This window comes from Equus asinus, chromosome 2, assembly GCF_041296235.1.
Source record: "Equus asinus isolate D_3611 breed Donkey chromosome 2, EquAss-T2T_v2, whole genome shotgun sequence".
Classification (NCBI taxonomy): domain Eukaryota; kingdom Metazoa; phylum Chordata; class Mammalia; order Perissodactyla; family Equidae; genus Equus; species Equus asinus.
Window position 1 is genome coordinate 14712594 of NC_091791.1, and position 21989 is coordinate 14734582.

The following is a 21989-nucleotide window of genomic DNA, read 5'->3' on the forward strand; positions in this document are numbered from 1 at the left end:
TCAGATTTAGAAGAAATTTAATTTTAGGCCCAATATTCTAAGATTTCACAAGAGAAAGCAGATGGTAGAGGCTGAGGCGGGGCTTCGCCAGGAGAGGAGGGGACGCCGAAGGGGCCAGGCGCCACAGTCAGAGCAACTCTCTCATTACATGGCTCCTAACACAGCGGACGCAGGCGCTGGCCCCTCGGAATTTCAAATCCAACTTCTCAGAGATTTATTTTTCTTTTGAAACAATTTCTGGCAGCTTTTGATCTTCTAAACCAAAGAAAAAAAATCAAAGAAATCTGTTTCTCTGGAGTATTAATAGCAAAGGAATTTCTGGATGCTGCAAAGTAGGAAAGGAACATAATAGCATCTCAGTTTTATTCATCTTCAAAGCAAACTAAATATAGTCATAAAAAAATAGAAGCAGGATACCCTACAGATTTTCGAAGGGATGGAATAAACCTCTTTGCACAAGAAAAGATGACATGAAATTTATCTTGAAGGACATTCACTGGGCTCTCGTGCGTTTAATACCTACAAGTTGGCTGTCAGACAGGATCCGTACGTTTACATCAGAGGCAAAAACACCCAGTCATTCAGGAACTTGGAAGCTCAGTTACTGCCATCGATATTGGGCACTGCCTCCCTCACCTTGCTGGTATATCAGCACCATCTGTCCCCAAAGCACAGGGACGTTACAGAACGCAGACTTTTCTGATGAGCAAACGTCTAGCCAATGTATGTGAAATCCTGAGCAGTGCCATCATGTTCCCATAACCCGAACTCAATCTTCACTGCCCCTAGCTGGTAGTAAGTGTGGGGTTGGCAGAGGAAGGCGTGTTTGTATCTAGCTGGAGCGTAGATGACAAGGCACATGTGTGTGCAGAAAATAGTTATGGAGGTGCAACTATGAGCCAGATGCTTCCCTAGGCACTAGAGATACAGCAGTGCCTGCAAACGAGCAAATATACAAGCTAATTTCCGATTGTGACACGCACTGTGAAAGAAATAAACGAGATGATATGATGGAGCGTTCTGGGGGCGGGTGCTAATTTAGAGAGGATCTGTCAGAGGAAGAGACTCTGGGCTGAGAGCTGAAGGATGAGGTGCCAGCCCTTCAGAGAGCTAGGGAGATGGCTGCTCCAACTAGAGGAACAGTAAGTATAAAGGCCCTGAGGCCTTATAGCAGCGTCTCCCACATTCCATATCAGCACTTATGTTTCCAGCACACACCTACAGTTCCCTCCTGCACACACCCATGAGTCTCTGCCTGAGGGCTCTCTATTGGTCGCTGCCTGGAACAGGCTGGAGTGCTGGGAAGTCGATGCCTCTAGGAGCAGCCCCCAGTAATGCCCAATAGGAGTTGGTGGGTGAACACCCGAGCTTTCTCACCCCTAGCACAGCATGTCCCACACCATTTCCCAGAGCCCTTCATCAGGATTGAGTTCCAACTGCCCTGGGCAATAACCTGCCAATAGGAGACACACGTCTTCCCTGTCTTACTTCCACACTCCCCCACTATCACTTCTCAGCATCACCTCCCAAATCAACCACGTGCACTCAAACTGCTACTCTCAGAGCTGGCTTCTGGGGGATCCAGACCAAGACAGGCTGGAAAGGATCTGGCTGGAGAGTTGAAGAAAGATTGGCCTGCAAGGACGCCAGAGAGGACAAGAGGGGCCAAATCATGCAGGGTCTTGACGTCCTCAGAGGGACATTGTGTCTCTGGTTGCTTCACAGTGGGCAGTCTGTCTTCCCCACCCAGTGAGAAACTGCTTTTGGACAAAGACTGGCCTTGAACTGATTCCACAGCCCTACAATATGTCCCCTCTCCTTTCTCCTGGCCCTCCTCCCCACAAAATCATCAAGCTCAGAGGATTCAGAGACCATCTCGTCCAGGGTCAATTCCATGGGGTCAGAAGCTTTCTTTGGTTCATGGCTGTATCCTTGGCACCTACACACCATCTGGCCTGTAGTGTGAGTCCGATAAATATTTGTCAAATGAATGAATCCTAAAATAAGGAAACCAGGAGTCAGAAAAGGTGAAGCATTTAAATAAGCTCCTACCGAAGGTAGATTGGAGTCTAGGTCTAGAAGCCAGACTCCCGCTTCTAAGAGGCTTCCACAGTGCGCCACGACCCTCTGAAGCCAGGGCAGATGTGGTCTGCTCCATGATCATTCATGGTCGGCTGCTGCTACCCTCCACCAGAGGACTCACCTGGGACAGTTGTGGGGCAGGGCAGGGGCTCGACGGAGGAATATCAGCTTTGGAGCCAGGCTGGCTGGGTTTGGGTCCTGATTCTGACCTCAACGGAAGCTCCATGACCTTGAACGGAGACGTAAGCTCTCTGAGTTGCTGGGAGAGAGATGAGCTCTGGTTCAGAGAAGACAGATGGCAGAGTCTGAAAAGGGACAGTCTGACTCCTCCATTTTCACCTGGCTAATCTTTGCTCCTAGAGGAAGCCTGGAACATCCAATGGGAGGTTCCTCACAATTTTCACATAAATAACCTGAGAAATAAATACAGATTAATTTTTAATCAGTCATACTGACAACAGTTCAAATTGAACATGTTAAAACTTATAATAGATTTGGAATTAAGAAGAGATTGAAGTCATCCTGATGGCATTTGTGTCACAGGGGTTGGGTGGAGGGAGAGACCAATAGGCAGAGCACAGGAATTTTAGGGCAGTGAAATATTCTGTATGAGACCGTGATGGTGGATACAGGTCATTATATATTTTTCAAAACCCACAGCACACACACCACCAAGAGTGAACCCTAACTCAACCTATGGACTTTGGGTGATAATGACATGTCACTGTGGGTTCATCTGTTGTAACAAATGCACTCCTGTGGTGGGGGAGGTCCACAGTGGGGAGGTGGTGCATGTGTGGGGACAGGGGGTACATGGGAACTCTCTGTATTTTCCATTCAATTTTGCTATGAAACTAAAACTGCTCTAAAAAATAATTTTTTTTTCTTAAGGAAGATTAGCCCTGAGCTAACAACTGTGCCAGTCTTCCTCTCTCTTGTTTGTGGGACACCTCCACAGCATGGCTGATGAGTGGTGTAGGTTTTTGCCCGGGATCCAAACCCTCAAACCTGGGCCGCCAAAGCAGAGTGCACCGAACTTAACCTCTAGGCCACAGGGCTGGCCCCAAATGTTAACTAATTTTTTTTAATTTACCACAAAATTTGTTCCAGAAAGCCTGGATTGGGTAGAAATAACACCCACAAAAGAAAATTCCAACAGAAACTGTTATAACTTATAAAACTTTACAAGGGCCAAAAAACTGATCAATGACACAAATATTCACCGTACAGTCTACCTGGAAAAGAATTGATACTGATGATAATGGAAGAAAATCAGGAACCGTTTAACTGTGCTCTCTAGAAAAATAATCAATCAACGAAATCGGCTTGATGGCGTCTGCTCTAGGCGCTCAGTGTAAATGCCTCTGTTGTTGTACATTTTGGATTTCTTACAGTTTGTGTTCAGAAAGCTGCAGACGGAGAGTTCCAAGGGTCGGCAGGTAGGATCTACGAGTCCACTGGAACCCAGACCTGGGAGGAGGGATGTGGTAGTGCTTCATAACAGCTGTGGGGACACAGGAGTGACCTGGCCGCGGGGGCGGGGTGCTACGTGAGACCCGGTGAGGACACGACACTTGAGCTGAGTCTTGCAGGACAAGTCCGATGGCTTCGAGATGACAAGGGGCAGAGGGCACAGCCTGGGCACAGGCCCGATACAAGAGAGAACAGAGAGTGTTCAGAAACCTGAAAAAGTCTCCCCGGTTAGACACGGAGCAGGAGGGCAAGGAGAGCCAGAGGAGGGCAGGACTGAGGGCTGGGTCGCCTCCCACCTTGGGCTTCCTCCTGCCCACAGCGGGAGCCTCTGATCACGCCTGTGTGGAGAGCCGAGCACAGGGCCCTAAAGGCAGGGAGGCCACTGAGGAGGCAAGGAGGCTGTGCAGGGCCAGGATGGTGGCAGGGGGCTAAATGGGAAATGGAGGAAGTGGGATGGATAGAAAGCACTAGAGGGGAGGAGGTGGAGCACCCGAAGCTATCTCCCAGGGCATTGCCTAACATGGGGCCAGGGGAGTACCGTGACCCAGGAGTGGAAACTCAGGAGGAGACGAGAATGGAACATACAAGATCATTTTGTTCAGTTGTTCAGAAAACTGTTGGCATCAGAATCCTTCCAGTTAAGTCTTAAGAATTTTTTTAAAAACTGAAAACAAGAACAGAGCTGCTTTAGTTGCTGGGTTCCCGAGAGAGGGGCCGAGGGAGGCTGACCTCCCCGGGATTGCAGGGGAAAGGCCCCTGAGCTGGGTCCGAGCCCATCTTTTCAGCGGAGGCTCAGAGATGGGGTGTTCTTGGCGCAGGGCACACAGCCATGAAGGCTCCAGAACCAGCTCAGGGATCCTGGGGCCCTGCTCCTCCTTCCACAGCCGGGAGGCTGAGGGGTCACGGGGACTTAGAGTTCTTGGCCCCTAGTCCTGCCCAGCTGTCCTTTTGGCTGAGGACATCTTGAGCCATGGAAAAGCCTCACCCCTAGCAGCCCAACTCCCCTGAATCTGCCTGTCCCACCCCCTGGACCTTGTCCATGCTCTGGCTGGGCACAAGCCCCATGATGTGCTGGTTCTTTACTGTTAGAAGACTCTTCCCTGCCTAGCACCCCTCCTCCAGCAGACACTCATTGTTCAGAACCCCCAGGGGTGCCTCTGGCCCAGGCAGTGAGCAGACAAGAGGAAAGAGTGCAAAACTCACCAGATTTGGTGTTGGAGATCTGGATTTGAATCACAGCTCTGCCGTGAGCCAGCTGTGTGGCCTTTGGAAAATCACTTGGCCTCTCTGAACTGTAGATCCTCCTCCACAAATTGAAGGTCATCATGCTGACTCCATCTCCATCAAACTGCTGTAAGGACAGAGGGAGGCAGTTAGCAAACCCACGTTGTATCCCGTAAAATCTCCATGGGACTGCAAGGGACCGATGATCCTCTCGTTGTCACTTTATCTGCCATAAGTAGCAATAACTCCCATTATCATCACCAGCAGCTGCCCTTCCCTCATATTCCTCCCATCCGACCCTCACTCAGAGCCTATTTACCCTTAATTTAGACACAATCAGATCAAACTTGTTTATCTATTTCCCAGCTCATCGTACTTGAGAAGTAACATATTAGGGAGGGTAGAAGAATGAGAAAGGAAGTTACTGGAAGGGATGAGGCAGAAAGACCATGGAAAGCAGGTGTAAAAACTCCACCATCACAGTCTGGGGACACAGAGAAAAAGTCCAGGAAGCCTGAGGCCAACCCTGTACAACTGATGTTCCCAATGTGATGCTGAGTCAGCAAGTGATAGAAACAGAAACAAACGTTCAATTAAGCGAACACACTCTGATTAGGGAGCCACGGCTTTTTAAGAGTCGCACCCTTTGAAATCAGCAATTCCACTTCTAAAACATGTATCCTAAGAAAACAATCAGCCAGGGGCACAGAAGTATACGTATAAGATTATTCATTATGGCATTGTTTTTAGTATTGGAAGAATTGGGAATGCTCTAAATGCCCTTCAAAAGAGAAGGAAAAGCAGCGTCTTCCGTCCTGAAGCCACTTTCCAGAAGGGCTGATGTCTCTGCATGTCATCCCTGGCATGGATGTCCTTTAACTGCTCCATTCATTTACTCAGATAAATGTATTTTCTTTAAAAAAAACCCAAAAACCATACAACCCTCAACAGAGTATCAGTGTCAGTTGCCATAAATAGAAAATGGCCCAGTACTGGGAACCACAATGCAAAGGAAAGAATGTTATTAAGATCTGTCTAGATAAGGTTGCCTGTTTAAGACTGTGGGCTTGAGGGCTGCTTACTTAGAAAGTGAGAAAGAAAGGAGGGCTGGACGGAAAGAAAATCATAAGCAAGCAGGGGAGATCTTAGAAGTACTCTAGAGGGGCCGCCTGGTGGCATAGTAGTTAAGTGTCCGCACTCCACTTTGGTGCCTGGGGTTCGTGGGTTTGAATTATGGGCATGGACCTACACATGGCTCATAAAGCTGTGTGGTGGTGGCATCCCACATACAAAGAAGAGGAAGACTGGGACAGATGTTAGCTCAGTGACAATCTTCTTCAAGCAAAAATAGGAGGATTGGCAACAGATGTTAGCTCGGGGCCAATCTTCCTTACAAAAAAAAAAAAAAAAAAGAAGTCCTCTAGAGAAGGGCTAAAAACCTACTGCCAATGAGCTGAGACTTTCCCCTTGATGTAAACACAAGGGTTGAAGGATAATTGAAATTCATGAATTACTATTTTGCTGTGTAAGTTAATATTTGACGATAGCTCTAGAAAACAAACTTAAGAAACACAACAACCAAATGAAAAGTATTCTCCCTGTTTGGTTCCTGATTCAAGCAAAACAATTGTAAAAATGACAGTTTGGGGACTAATAGGGAAATCTGATGACAAACCAGGTGACCCCAGGGAATCGGGGTTCCTTTTGTTAGGTGTGGTACTGGCATTATGGCTACATAAGAAAGTATCTTTTTTTCCCCAAGTGATGCATTCTAAGTGATGCAGGGATAAAGTGACAAGATAACTGGATTTGCTTTAAAATATTTCAGCAAAAGAAAAACTAAGGGAGAGACCAAGCAAATACGGCAAAATCTTGATTGTTGTCAAATCCGGCCATGGGCGTTTGAGAGTTCATTGTACTGTTCTCTCTGCATTAAGTAGCTTGAAAATTTGCATAATAAAAAGTAAACATAAAAAACCTAGACAGGAAGGCCCCTTATGCACAGGCCACCACGGCTCACAAAGCCCGCGTCACTTTGAGAAGCTCAAGGACGTCATTTCAAGAGTCAAACCCCAATTTCTGTGCACTTTAATGATCATTTTATACACCAGAAATCTGTCCATTTGAATGACTGTAAGTCAGACTCTGCAAAAATAAATAAAAATAATGATGGAAATCCAAACGTCATGACAAGGAAGGCGTCCAAACCAGACTGTTGAGTGGGAAAACATGCAATAGGAGAGTGAGTCTGGCCTGATCCCATTTGTGTAGAACTCCTCTAGGCTGTGGGCTCAGAAAGCTGGAAGCTGGGATGTCAAGTATTTATCCCGGGGTGGGGGGGTTTCTGCTTGTTCTTGCTTTTGTCTTTATGCTTGTCTGTATTGTGTAAAATTTTATTTTTCACAATTGAATAGATATCATTCTTATAATCAGGCGAAAGGCTATTACCATTTTGAGGAAAAAGAAATCAGAAAACATTTCTATCTATATAATGAAATGATTTAAATATATATAAGACGGCTTAACAGAAAATTAAGTTTCCATTATTACCCCTGTTGCCTGTGACACTGCACATTTGATGTCAGTGTCTGGAGAAGGTGCTGGAACAGGTCTGCTGTAAGCGGATCTTGGTACAGGGGACGTGAGCCCAAGGGAGTGTCGGGTTTCCTTGACTTCGCCCCTCTGCTCAGGCTGTGCCCGCTGCTTGGCGGGCTTTCTCAGCTCTGTGTCTCCCTGTCCCCATCGTTGGAGGCTCAGCTCCAGGAAGGCTGCTCTGAAGCCGCAGCCCACCTGTCCCCACAGAGCCCCGGCGTGCATCACGCCCCATGCGGCTTCTCCCGTGGCAGATGCCAATCTCCAGTCAGCTGTAGACACCACTCTCCCGTTCACAGCGTTTGAGAGCTGGACCTCGTTCCGGGAGGCCCCGCACACCTGCTGGGAGCGGGGAGCACAGCAGAGCGAGAGCAACCCAGACCTGGTCCATGTCCCTCCTTTTCTCAGTCGGGTGACCTGGGGAAGTCATTTAACCTCCTGAGGTCTCAGGTTTCACAGCTATCAAATGAGAATAAATGAATTTAATAGCTATATACCTCTCTGGAAAATTAAATGAGATTACGTGTAGACAGAGTTGGTAATATATAAGGCATTCGATTAAAAAGTACTTGTTAATGTTGGTACTACAGTCATGCCTCACTTAACAGGAATACGTTCTGAGAAATGCATCCTTAGGCAATTTCGTCCTTGTATGAACACCACAGCGTGCACTTACACAAACCTAGATGGTACAGCCCACTGCACGCCTAGGCTGTATGGTACTCATCTTACGGGACCACCATCATATATGCGTCCGTCATTGACTGAAACATCGTTGGGCAGTGCATGACTGCATATAAATGTTTATTGATAATGATGAAGACAGTATTAAGAACTTTATTACCAGTGGGACATATTAAATCACTGGGACATACTCATTCTGATATTTTCAAAAATTTCCTAAGGAAATAATCAAAACTGTGTTAAAAAATGCCTGAATAAGCATGTTCACCATGTTTAACGGGAAACGATCTCCTCTGGGCTCTCATGCAGGTCTTAAGGGTAATAATATACATTGAGCGATGTGGAAAATGCTTATGATATGCTGCCAAAGTTGAAAATCTAGCTCCAGAGAAGTGGAATCTATTTTGATAAAAAAGGTAAATATATATGTGTGTATGTATATTTATTGCATATTTATATCAATACATATCATACATACGGAGACAGAGAGAGGTCTACAAAGAAAGAGGGAAATGAAAAGATCCAAAAAACCTCTAAAGAGAATCACTCAATGTTAACGGTGACTATCTCTGGATTAAGGGATTACAGGTAACTTTTTGTTTCCTTTTTCTTCTGTATCCCAATTTTCTAAATTTTTCTTAAAATAGCATATATTACTTGTGTGACATTTCCAAGTTATTTTTTAACTGCTCCCCACCCCCCCACCACCACCACTGTCTCTGTCCAGGAGTTAATGATAAAAGGCTGTTCCCAGGCCCCTAGCCCCGGGCTATGAGGGCCTCCGAGGTCACGTGACTGCCCCCCGTGGACACTTGGTGTCCGTGTGGAAGAGCCCGGGGTGATTTTCACCAGCGAATGGACATGGTGGGTGAACAATTAGCCAGCTCTGGGCAGAGAAACTGCCTCCCCAGAGGCTCACACAGGAACCGCGGCCTTGGGAATAAACTGGAATGCTCTCAAACTAATTTCCAGAAGGGGCGACAATTAGATAAGTTGATACCTAGCAATCACCCCTTCCTCTGGCATGTAACCTGATAGGCTGGATCTGAGGGTCCAGGAAGGGGATAAGCAGATGGGAAAGGATGAGACCAGAGTGCAGGGCCCGTTCCTTCCTGCCACTCCCCCACCACCTCCTCACCTCCTCGCTCGGCTCCCACTACCCTCTCTGAACTCCTCCTCGTCTGCGCCTCAACCCTGGTCTCTGCTGCACAATTTTCTTCTCTCCAAAAAACCCACGGTCTTTTTAGGAATCTTCCCAGTAGATGATACTGTAAAATGTCAGAGCTGAAGATATCACGTCACTCTCTCACTTTCCAGTTGAGGAATTAATTAATGGTCCAAATCTCCCATCCAGTAGGTGTAGAAACCAAGACAAGAACTCAGATGTCTTTACTTCTCTGCCAGGGTGACAGCCTCCTCCACCGTTTCCCTTCTTGCCACTGGCTGAAAGAAAGCCTGGTGTCGTGCTTAAGGACGTGGACTTCAAGACTGAATCTCTGGGTTCAAATTCCAGCTCGGGCACATACCACCTGTGTGGTCTCAGGTACCCCAGTTTTCTTATCAGGAAAATGGGGATAATAATAGTAATTACATCATGGGTTTGCGTAAAGATTAAATGAGTTAAAGCAGATTTAGAACAGGGCCTGGCACATGGTAAATGTTACATGAGCTTTTGCTATTTTGGTAATTTTGCCAGCTAATCAGTTGTGTCTATGGGAAGAAGTCAGAAAAGGGTAGAGATAGAATAAGTGATTCAGAAGAGGAAGCACAGGATCGCCTCGGAAAGCAAGAGCCTGGCACCACCATCTTCCTTGGGACACGGTGAGGCCCAGACCAGCCACCATTCATCCCTGAAGTATTCACTGAGCCAATAGAACAGAGTTCAGAGACAGATGCTCACACATATGGTTACCCAGTTTACAATAAAGATGCATTTGCAATGCATGGAGGAAAGATGGTCCACGTATATGACAGGACCCAACTGGATGTCTACATGTGGAAGAAGCTAATGGTCATCCCAACCTCACACCATACATGAAAGCCAATCCCAGATAGAATATAGACCTAAATGTGCAAGTTAAACAATGAAACTTCTAGAAGATAACATAAAAGGATTCCTCGTAGCCTCAGGATAGGCAAAAATTTCTTAAAACAAGATGCAAAAAAGCAATAATCATAATTAAAATTAAGAATTTCTCCACAATTAAAAAATTTTTTTTAATGATGTAGGAAATAACATTCAAAAGGAAATAATTCCTATGATGATTGGCAGTCTTTTAGCATCATTAGCATCTATTAAAACATAACTAACTTACTCAAGAAATTAAGAATTTCTGTTCAACAAAAACACCACAAAGAAAGTGAGAAGGCAAGCCTAAGAGACAGATCCTGAATATACAAAGAGCTCCTATAACTCAATAAGAAACATATCAGCAAACTCAATAGAAAAAGGGCAAAAGACTTAAGCACTTCACAAAAAAGGATGTCCGAATGGCATGTTAAAATCACAATGATATACCACTAGACACCCACTAGAACAGTTAAAAAAAAAAAAAAGATTATACTAAGTCTTGACAAGGATGTGGAGCAACTGGAATTCTTGCTTCTACATTGCCAGTGGTAATATATACATTGGTACAAGTGCACAGGGGAAAAAATTGGCAGAATTTTTCTAAAGTTGAACATATACATAACCTTATAACCAAGCAATTCTCCTCTCAGGTATATATTCAACAAAGATGTGCTCCAAAGTACGGGAATGTTCACTGCAGCATTATTCCCAGTAGCCCGCAACCAGAAACCATCCGAGTATCCATCAGCAAGAGGATGATACACACACTGAGTAGTAGTCACACAATGGGATATAGATGGTAATAAGGATGCCACAGAAGGAGGGCTGTGCAGGCAACCAGAGGAGTTCTGGAATGATACACCCACCCCCAGGCAGCTGCCTGACCTTCCATCCCCAGGCAGAAAACAGCAGAGCAGAGAGGCTATTGGGGCCTGGAATGCTACAGGACCGACCATCAAGGAAGGGGTGGGAGGGAATGAGTAGGGAGGGGACCCATGAGTTGTCTTGAGACTGCTTCCTTCCCACCAAAAAGCAGGGCTCTGGATCTGGGAGGTTTGTCATTTGACAGCCCTGACAAGCGGCCTCCCATCCCCTCTCTGTCTTGGACCTGTGTACCTCCAGGGAACCTGACAAAACTCCGCGAGGAGCCTGTCAAAGCAAGAAGCCATGAGACAGGCATCTGACAGGTGTTTGTGCATGTCTGTGTGTGTGTGTGTGTTAGTGATATCTGCTACTGCAGGACATGAACATCCAAATGGTGATTAAGATTAAAGACTGAGACAAGGAGACAGAGAATGTGGAGGTACCAGGGCCACAGAGGCAGCAGGATGGAGTGGGTTTGTTCCCCTGGGTGTGCAGCCCTTCCATGGTGCCTTTGGGACAGCAACACCACTAACTTGTGTGATGGACGGGAGTGCCCATTGCTGCTTGTCCCTTCAGTTTGATCTGAGACAGAGCAATATGGTACCCAGAGCCAGGGCAGTAGAGTTGGAGGCTCACGGTCCTGCGTTCAAATGCTGGCCCTGCGCTCACCAGGTGAGGAAGCTCAGGCAGATGCCTCCAGTCCCTGGCGTCCATGGTTCCTCCTGCGTGAATGGAGGAAAAGCACCTATGTCCCCAGGCCCGGCAGTAGCATATGTTAAAGGGGATAATGTAGTTCAGCAAAGAGCCAGCCCCTGAAACAACAGCTTATGTTGGCTCGGGCTTACTACATGCCGGCACGCCCTCATTCACACACATCATTTCATTCAATTTCTGCTGTTAATAGTGCTAGAACGCAATCCTCCAACATAGGAGATGAGGCAATGCAATAATCTCATACAAGGTGCTGATCTCATAATCTGAGTCATGCAGCCAGAGGCAGGATTCAAACTCCGGATTGAAACTCCAGAGCGCAGGCTCTGAGCCACTGCCCAGTGTTGTCTCCTTCCACCTGGGGAAGCTGTTGTTTCACTATGAAACACATCTTCACTTCCATCGACTTGAATAATTATTGACCTCTGCGATTTGGCTGCAGATTGAGAGTCTGATGGGAAGCCCAGCTCCCTGGACACCAACAGAGAGATGGACACACGCATGAGGCCTTTCCTCTGCTGGGCGGAGACCAGCCAAGGAGCCCTTCAGTCCAGGAACCCCCTCCCACCCTCCTGAATTAGCTCCTCCCCCCACCCTAGCAGGTCTGTCTTCACCCTCCCCCCAAGGACAGATGGCAGTTTCCTGAGGTTAGATCATCCCAGCCACACCCTCAGCCCCAGGTTAGAAATTTGGTGTCCTTTTGGGGAAGATTATCATTTCTGACTCCTCGGAGGCTTTAATAAAGCCTTGTAATTATTAGATCTTAATCTCTTTTAAAAAATACAATACGCATACACACACGCCCTCACACACATGGATAGATACTTAACGAGGACAGTTGCCAAGATTCTAGTTTTTGCTTTAGTCATCTCCCAGTTGAACTGCTGTAATTGGCTCTTGGCTGGTCCTGCTTCATCTATTATATCGTTTGTCCTCTTCACAATCTGGCCTCGAGTTGGGGCTCTCGGTTGCCACAGCCATGCTAATTACCCCACTGCCCGCTCACCTGCTGGGGTCAGAGGCCCCCAGTTACGGTCCCCGTTTGAAGGACTTTTTGTGTCATTCCCTTAGAGATATGGCTCAGCCAGCCTACCTCAATATTCCCCATACCCTGTGTCACTAAGTTATTGGCGATGTCATCTGGGTCCCCCCGGGCAGTTTTTCCATAATCAAGTCTTCAAACCACTTACCTCCCACCTTCCCAATAGAAGTCAGCCATGCTCACTCTCCCTTCACCTGAGACAGTCTCTGTGTGTTCATATCCCCTTGCCCTGCCTGTTATTTCGGCAACAGTTTAAGCTTGAAAGCAAGATCCATGGCTGAAAACATTGTGTAACAAAGCAACAAATCATAATCTCTCACGTCACTCCTCCATCCCACCCCTCACGCTGCTGGACCCCTCTGCAGACTCGGGGTTCCCATCTCTAAGGCCTGCTCCCAGGGAAGAGCAAGGGAATTTCTGCCTTTTGTTTTGTTTTACCAAAGAGATTTAACGTTTCCCTTCACAGAGCCAAGGCGTTCCTATGTTTAAGTACGCAAGCTCCTGTCTGCCTTTATCTCTGGCGACCATATCTGAACAGCTGACCCTAAGGACTGCAGGATGCGTCAATTTGCTAGGGCTGCAATAACCAATTGCCACAAACTCGGTGGCTTGAAACAATGGAAATTTATTCTCTCACGGTTCTAGAAGCCAGAAGTCCAAAATCAAGGTGTCAGCAGGGTCACGCTCCCACCAAAGGCTCTTGGGGAGAATGCCTTTTTGCTTCTTCCGGCTTCTGGTGGCTCCCAGCACTCCTTGGCTTGTGGCTGCATCGCTCCAATCTCTGTCTGTCTTCACATGGCCTTCTTCCCTCTGGGTCTCTGGGTCCTCTCCTCTTCTTTTAAGATTGCCAGTCATTGGATTCAGAGCTCATACTAAACCCAGGAAGATTTCCTGTCAAGATCGTTAACTAATTATATCTGTGAAGATGCTAGTTCCAAAGGTCATATTCTGGGCAGACACAAATTTTAGGGGAATACTATTCAACCCACTACACAGGATGTGGAAGGATCCGGTGCTTCCCTCCCAAGATTCCAGTCTTCAAATGCCCTGCTCTGCATACCCGCCCATCCTTCTCCACAGACAGCTGCATCATTTTCTTTGGTTGGTTGTAAAATATTCTTTAAACTACCGGGGGTGTTAAGTTTCAAATGGTGTTGAAGGAGCAGCTGCTTGTCAGTCTTCTGCTCTGTGAAATAGGACCAGCAATGCCTCTCTTGCACGTGAGGAGTACTAAGCAAACTAAAGTGAAGTACCTGGTGCTGGGTGCCAGCCCATGAGAAGTGCTCGCGCTGTGGTAGTTCAGCCCCCAGCCTCAAGGTCTCAGGCCCAGTGCACCCGACAGACTGAACTCACTCCTGAATAGAAGGGAGATTAGAATATGGAAACTAGGTGTTGACCATACTTTGCCTGTAAGGTGAGAGAGAGGCAGGACGCGTAGAGCTGAGAGGCTGTCCATTCACCAGCTCCTCCAAGCCCAGCCCTGGGTGTCTCCCCACCTTGTCCCATTCTCTCCTGGCCCAGGCAGGTGGGGAGAGGATTATGTCCATTCTGCAGAAGAGAAAATGTGAGGCAGGGCGTAAGCGGCTTGACCAATGTGTATGTTAAAATCTTGGTGATCTCATTTCAAGCCCAAGGCTGTGGTAAGAGGCTTCCAGCTGGTTTTGGGGTCTGGATTGGGGTTCGGGTTGTCAGGGTGACCCTGAGAGATGACTCACAGATTCTACTGAGTTTTGCTTGCAAAGACCAAATGTGCCCTGGGTCTCAGACTGTGTCTGATAACGTCAGAACGGCAAAGTGAAACGTGGAAAATGAAGTCAAACCAGCCGCTTCTTTCATGAAGATTTAAAAAAAAAAAAAAAAAGAAGAAGTGAATTCAAGCTATTATTTCTTTTTTAATTTAGTCACTTCTATTTATACGTATAGACACATGGAATTAGAAGGGGAGAGTGGTAACCAAGCCTTAAAAATAGCACCCCACCCAGGAGAGAAATGTGATCTTAGGGGTCCCTGAGTCCAGAAAAATCCTAGCCGATCTTCTGACTCTCAAGAGACCAAAAGTAATTGGTTTGTAATTTTTCTTTTAATCATTTGTAAGTCAAGGAGGTTTTGTGGCAAAGGGGAACTCCTTTCTTACCATCTCCACCTCGACCTGTTCCAGCCACATCCACAGCTTCGTTCTCATGAACAGGATCCCAAGGAACTCAGAAAACTACAGCAAGGGGTGGGGGGGTCAAAGTTCAACCTGCCAGAACTTTATTTCCCATCCAGAAGTCGATTAAGCCAACCAGCTCACAAAGAACCAATCAACTCACCCCATTTTGCATTTGTTTTCTTGCCGGTTTTGAGGCTGTTCATTATGTGTGAGGAGAAATGAGGGCTTGTGTATAAACACCACGGCTGAACAAGGAGCATATTTCTTCCCCCCTCTCTAAATCTGTACCCTTCCTCTCCTCGCCAGTGCTACAATTTCCTCTGGCACTTGAGACCGACATATGTTATTTTCAGTTCCACAACTTTCTAGTCCACCGTATCACCGCACACATGGCCCAAGCGTTGCAAATATAAATACATGTGGGTGTCTGCATTTCAACCACTGGACTCTCGCCACCTTTTTTTTTTTAATGCAATGTAACTCAAGTGGATTGTCATCACAGCCAAGCAGCATGACAAAGTCCTCCAACAAGGTGAACATTTTCCAAGCCCAGACCGCCATCCGTCTCCAAAACTCTTGCTGTTTGCCTCCTCCCTTCCCCTGCAAAACGGCATGTGCTCAAACTGGGTCTAGCGGGCAAAATGCTGTCATGATCCTCTTATTACTCTTACCTAATGACGCAAGATCCTAGTAAATGAATACACTAATTGGGCTTTGCAAAGATAGACTTTCCCAACACTACCCATTGCAGCATAATAAAACCCATGACAAGCTTCGCCTTTTTGGGTACTCCGACAGTAAACAAGAGATTATTTGCAAATTCAAATGTCTGAACAGGCTGGCACCCTTTCAGGTAGCAGTGGGTTTAGGCCAGGTGCCAAGTTGTAGAAACGGAGGCCCCGTGATACCCACCCCCTCCAAGGCACTGTCAGCTGGAGGATGTGCTGGGAGCCAGTGGCATGGCAGTGGCACACGGATATTGAGACGGATGTTGGATTTTTCTCCCAGATCCTGGAGAATGTGCAGATGCCCTGGCACATAGGAGATGATGGAGAGTAAGGCTAACGACAACAAAATCAGCAACTTCCATTTAAGGTGTGCCTCCTACAAGCCATACACTTTATCTCATTTTAGTTTCGTAAATAAATATCCCCACTTAATAGACAGGGAAACTGAGATGAAGACCATTGATGCCTTTCGTCCATGTGATCTTGTCCTTGTGAGTCCAAGACTGCGCCCACTGACGCCTCCTAACAAAAACATTTGGACCCATCAGGTGCTGTGTGTGTTTCACGTTAGTTGTTTAATCTCACAAAGCCCGATAAGATGGATATTGTCAGCATTTTACAGACGGGAGGCTAAAGCTCAGAGAAGGTAAGTAACTTGCCCAGGGGCACCTGGATAATAAATGAGCAGAGGTTTGATCCCATGGGGTCTAACTGTAAAGCCCAGGACCTAAAACCTGAGTCAACAAGCTTTTTCTATAAAGTGCCAGAGAATGAATATTTTAGGCTTTGCTACTCATCCAGTCACTGTCACAAGTAGGCAACTCTGACCCTGTGGCTTGAATGCAGCCACAGACAATATGTAAAGGAACGGGTGTGGCTGTGTTCAAATCAAACTTTATTTACAAAACCAGGCAGCCAGATGGATTTGGTCAAGGGGCAGCAGATTGCTGATCCCCGTTCTAAAACTGCACAGACACGCCACACCTTGGTCAAGGCAGGAAAGGCTGGGCACAGGGCTGGACGTGCAGAAACCACCGCACGGCCTTGGTTTTCTCTGACCTCCTCCTCTTTTCCTCCTCCCCAGCTCCCTCTGCTCCAGCCACGCAGCCTGCTTGCTTCTCTTCAAACACACCTGGCATCCCACTGCCTCCAGGCCTTGGCATCTGCTGTTCGCCCTGCCTGGAACATCCATCCTTCCAGCTTTCTTCATGGCCCATTCCCTCACCCGCTCCTGTTCTCTGCTCCACTCTCAACTTTCAGTGAGGCCTTCTCTAACTCCCCTGTCAAAACTTGTAACCCACACCCAGGCCAGCGTTTCCTCTCTCCCTCCCCTGCTTTCTTTCTCTCCATAGGACTTATCACCATCTGATAGCACTATCATTTTACTAATACATTTCGCTCATTTTCTGTCTGCACCTCCCACCACTAGAAAGTAAGCTGTGGGAGGGTAGGCAGCTTTGTTTTGTCTCTGTGGGTCACTGCAATATATCCCCAGATCCTGGAATAGTACCTGGCACAGTGAGTGCCCAGTAAACGTTTGTTGAAGGACATAAATTAGGGACCGACAGGAACTCATTCTTAGAGCAAGTAGAACTTGGCCCAGACAAAGCTGCCCTGGAGCGCGGGTGCCTGGTTGTGATGACTTCTGGGCCGCGTGGGGCACTGCCCAGGGGGGAGCTGAGGGCCCCAGCCCCTCTCAGCAATTCAGCCATGTCTCCATTGACCATACGAAGCACAGCGGCAGTGGGGGTGAGGGACAGTGGTGGAACAACAGCGAAGTTGAACTGTCACCATGTAATTTCCTGGGCCTCTCCCTCCCCACGCTGACCTCTGTCCATCTGAGTGATCGTCCAGTGCTTCTGAAGCCCTTTTAACTAGCTCTTCCTCTGGGCACGATACTATCTTTCTGGAAGCGAAACACTGACCCGACACCCTGTTAGAGGGAACGGATGAGGCAGGAGGCAAGCTCGGGGATTTCTCAGCAGCCCCCACCAACCTCATCTCCGCCAGAGTGTGGGTCTGTAACCTGACACGTTGTTTTACGAATGAACTAATTTTCCATAGGCATCTTCAAGCTGGGAAACATCCCAGAGGTGGACTAACCTTTAACATGAGGTGTAATTAAGGATTAGCCATGTCACACGACCCGTGAAGCACCAGAGACCAGAGATAATAAATCCTCCCACTGTGGGCCATTTTCCATTGCGAGCGTTCCCCACGGGCAGCGCCAGCCTTAAGATCCGGAAGGCCCTGCAGTGAATGTGTAACCCCGGGGCTCAAGGTGGGGCCTGAGCACCTGCCACACGTGGGCCTCCACAGCCAGAGCAGGCAGGCGGGGCACAGCCAAACGGCCCATCAGGAACATCTACCACCTTCACTCCTGGTGTGGTCACTGGCCTCTAAGAACGGAATCCCAGTCCTTGGACAGGACTGCCTGTGGCCCAAGACACAGCTTTTCACATACAACGTCTCTCTGGGGCCACAACAACCCGTGACCCCCATTTTAGAGATGTGAACACTGAGGCTCACAGGTTCAATGATTTATCCAATTTGCCCCAACTAGTAAGTGACTGAACCAGAATGTGAACTGGCACCAACGCCTGTGTGTTTCATCATGACACCTTAGAACTTTTTAAGTCTCTTTTCTGAAGCAGATTTGGAGCTTGCGTATACGTGCCTCGGGTGGGGACTCAGCTGTTGCTTAATCATCGGAACAAAAAGAATCCCTTTGCCTGTGTGGGGGACAGAGCTTTCCTCTCCCGTGTTTCCTCTCCCGGGACGTAGTGTAAAACTGGTGCATGGGGCAGGGGGTGCTGAACCGCCGAGGGGCCCCATGCCAGCTCCAGCGCCCCCACCCTGTCCAGCCACAGCCCCCATTCCTAACTTAGGAAAGGCCCAGCGAGGTGGCGGGTGGTCCCACCAGACACCAGCCTGCATCGCTGCCCTTCCATTGGGCAAAGAAGGGCTCGTCTGGGGGTTCCTCAAAAACTCAAACATAGAATTACCGTAGATTTCGCAGTTCCACTTCTAGGCATATACTCGAAAGAAGTGAAAGCAAGGACTCAACCAGATATTTGCACACCCACATTCATAGCAGCATTATTCACAGAAGCCGAAAGGTGGCAACAATCCGAATGCCCATTGACGGCTGAATGGATAAACAGAATGTGGTAAATACATACTACGGAATATTATTCAGCCTCAAAAGCAAATGAAATTCTGACACATGCTACAACATGGATGAACCTTAGAGACAGGAGGATGGGTGTAATAAACCAGACACAAAAGCATGAGTCCACATCCCTGAGGTACCTAGAGTAGTCCAATTTATAGAAATAGGAAATAAGAGAGGTGACCAAGGGCAGGATGGAAGAAGATGGGGCGTTATTGTCTAATGGGTGCAGGAATGATGAAAAAGTTCTGAAGATGGATGGTGGTGATGGTTATACAACAGTGTGAATGTACCTAATGCCACTGAGCTGTACACTTAAAAATGGTGAAAATGGTAAGTTTTATGTTGTATATATTTTACCACAACTAAAACAAACAAACAGGAGTAAGTGCCCCCGTCAATCAGCCTGGTGGAGTTGCTATGAGCTGCAAATGATGTCCAGAGCCAGGAGGCATGGAGCCTGGGAAGCCGCCTGCCTGCTAGTCATGGCGCTGTGCGCCCTGAGCAGCACGACAGCCTCTCTGAGCCAAGCTTTGCCCAAGAGCCAGAAGGGCTTCCCAGAGACCAGGACGCCTTTGGTTACTTACATCTGAATAAATTGCAGGGGGGATTTAAACTGGCCCGGGAGGGCAGCATGGCCTCCTCCTGTGCTACCATAGATAGCTTTTCATTCACTCAAAAACACTTTGTGAGCACCTACAACTGATCAAATGCTCTGCTAGGTACACATAGCGCAGCCAGGCACCTGCCCTTGCAGCACCGTCTCAAGGCAGAACCGGGGTGCCCGTCGCAAACAAGGAGCAGCGAGGTTCTGCAACTTACAAGGCCCCACAGCTTGCTCACTAACCAACAATGTAATTGAGATTCTTACGCAGGTCCTGTCGTATTCCAACCCCATATGGATTCTTCCAACAAACCAGTATCCCAGAAGGAGACAAGAATCCCACCCCAAAATAAAAATAAAATAAAACTAGGATGGGGTATCATCAAGGAGCAGAAAGAACTGTCTGCTCTTTCTGTCCCACAGTCCAGCATTTACATCCAACCCAGGCACAAACAGACGCCTGGACGGGAAGCGGCCCCTCCCACGCAGCAGAGCACAGCCCTTCATCTACCACTTCCAGCGGCCACAGGGGTGACTCAGGACTGTTACCCCTGTTCCGCCCACAGAACAGAAGATAGCACTCCTGGGTTCAAATCCAGTTTATGTTCCAACCAAACAGGGACAAGAAGGGTCCAAAGCCATTGGAGAAACACATTCAACGTTCTGGCAGCCCTCCGCGTGTTTCTTCATTGTCATGGCACCCAGCTCAGCCCCTGACTTGCCAGGCAACCCTGGGCAGGTCCCCGGGCCCCTGCAGTCCCTGCGTGGTTACTAAAGGAGTGGACCCCATGACCCCAAGATCCCTTCCGGCCCTGGTGCTCCCAAGAGAAGAAAATGACCTGTCATGATGGAAGCGTAAGCCTTCCTTCCCTCCCCAGCCCCAGTCCTTTCCTCTTCAAGAGCCAGCTTCTGAACCCCTGCCTGGGAGGGATCGCACGGACGTGGGACTCCTGCTGAGCCAGCACACCCACCGCGTGCACAGCACCCCAGCCCTGTCTCGAGGCCCCTGTGTGCGCTTTCTCTCACGTCCGCTGGGCAGGCCCTGGGGAGAGGGCCAGACATCCCTCTCTGCCCAGGGTACTTGGCTGTTAATGATCCCCGGGCACACTTCCCCCACCCTGTCCCTGGAGACATTTCCAGAGTTGTTTTATGAGCCAGGCTGGGGAAATCTATTAATGAGAGCAGTAATTGTTACCTTTGGGCACCAAAGGCTGATTTACAATGGTTAATGCCTCAGATTCCAAAGGCATAAATTTCAGCTTTTCCACCATTTTGTCTGGAGCAAAACAAAACAGACAGAGATTACATATCCAGAGCTACAGCTGTTTGGCTGCAGAGAGCATTTTTCTAAGATGGGGGGGGGTGTTTAATTTAATTGACAATATGGCATAGCCATGCTTATTAAGCTAAATGCACCTACATGGGGGTAAAGCATACGATGGCTGTCGCTGTATATTTCTTAGGAGCAAGAAACACAGGCCGGGGCAATGAGACCAAGTCTGCCCCGCTCACCCTGAGCTCTGTCCTGATTGGATTGAGCACTTGATCAAGGAGGTGACACGGCTCTTCACCCTCGGGCGGTGGCTGTGGGTCTGTGCGACTCAGCCATGTTCTTGGAGATCATTGGGGAAAAAAAAATCTTCCAAGATCAAGGAGAGGTGACCCCGCATGGAGGGTGATGGGTGTCTGTCAGGCAAGGAGGCTGACCCCATTTTCTTCTAATGAGGATCTGGAGGAGTTGGGAACTCAAAAAAGAATTCCGTTTTTGGGATTCATCCAGTCGGAGTTTCCAGAAACTCCTGTAGGGGCTATAAAACCATGGTAATTTATTCCCAAAAGGAAAGAGGAAAAACAGCTACAACTCGAGCAGAAAAATACAAACCCCCCCTCCCAGCCCCATCTGCTGTTAGGAGTCTGTCTCCCCATCTTGCCTGACAGATGCCCAATCCCAGGCCAGTAAGTGGCCTCAGCACCACACAGGTACCAGACAGCCCTGGTCCTGGCCCCGAACCTGCCACTCCAGCTGCCCCACCAGAGACCTGCTGCTGGGACATAAAGTAGCACAGCTCAAGAGCCGTGTCTAGTTGCATTACAATCAAACAGCCCCTGGGATTCCAATCATTCAACAAATATTTGCCGCGTGTCCACTACGTGCAAGGCACAGTACAAACAGGCCTAAAGGAATTTCTGGCCCATTCCTAGGCCAGTTTTGAGTGAGAGTTTAGTAACAGCTCATCCCTGTACCATTATTTATGATCCCAAAGCCCTCATCATATTTGAACATCTCAACAGCCCAATAAGGTGGATATCCTCATCCCCATTTTACAGAGGAAGAAAATAAGGTCCAGAGAAGCAAAGTGATTTACCCAAGGTCACCCAGCAAAAAGGAAAAAAAAAAACAAGGCAGAGTTGGTCACTGAAAAGGGACTGGAGGTCAGTTAAACCATCGCCCTGCGAGAGTAAAGCCCATGGAGTTCAAATGTGTCTGGACCGTGTGGGTCCAAGTTCTCTTTGTTCTTGAAAGTTACCTTTGCCAAAAAAAAAAAATGGGATTGCTTGTGTGTGACTGGAAAGAACCACTCTCGCTGCA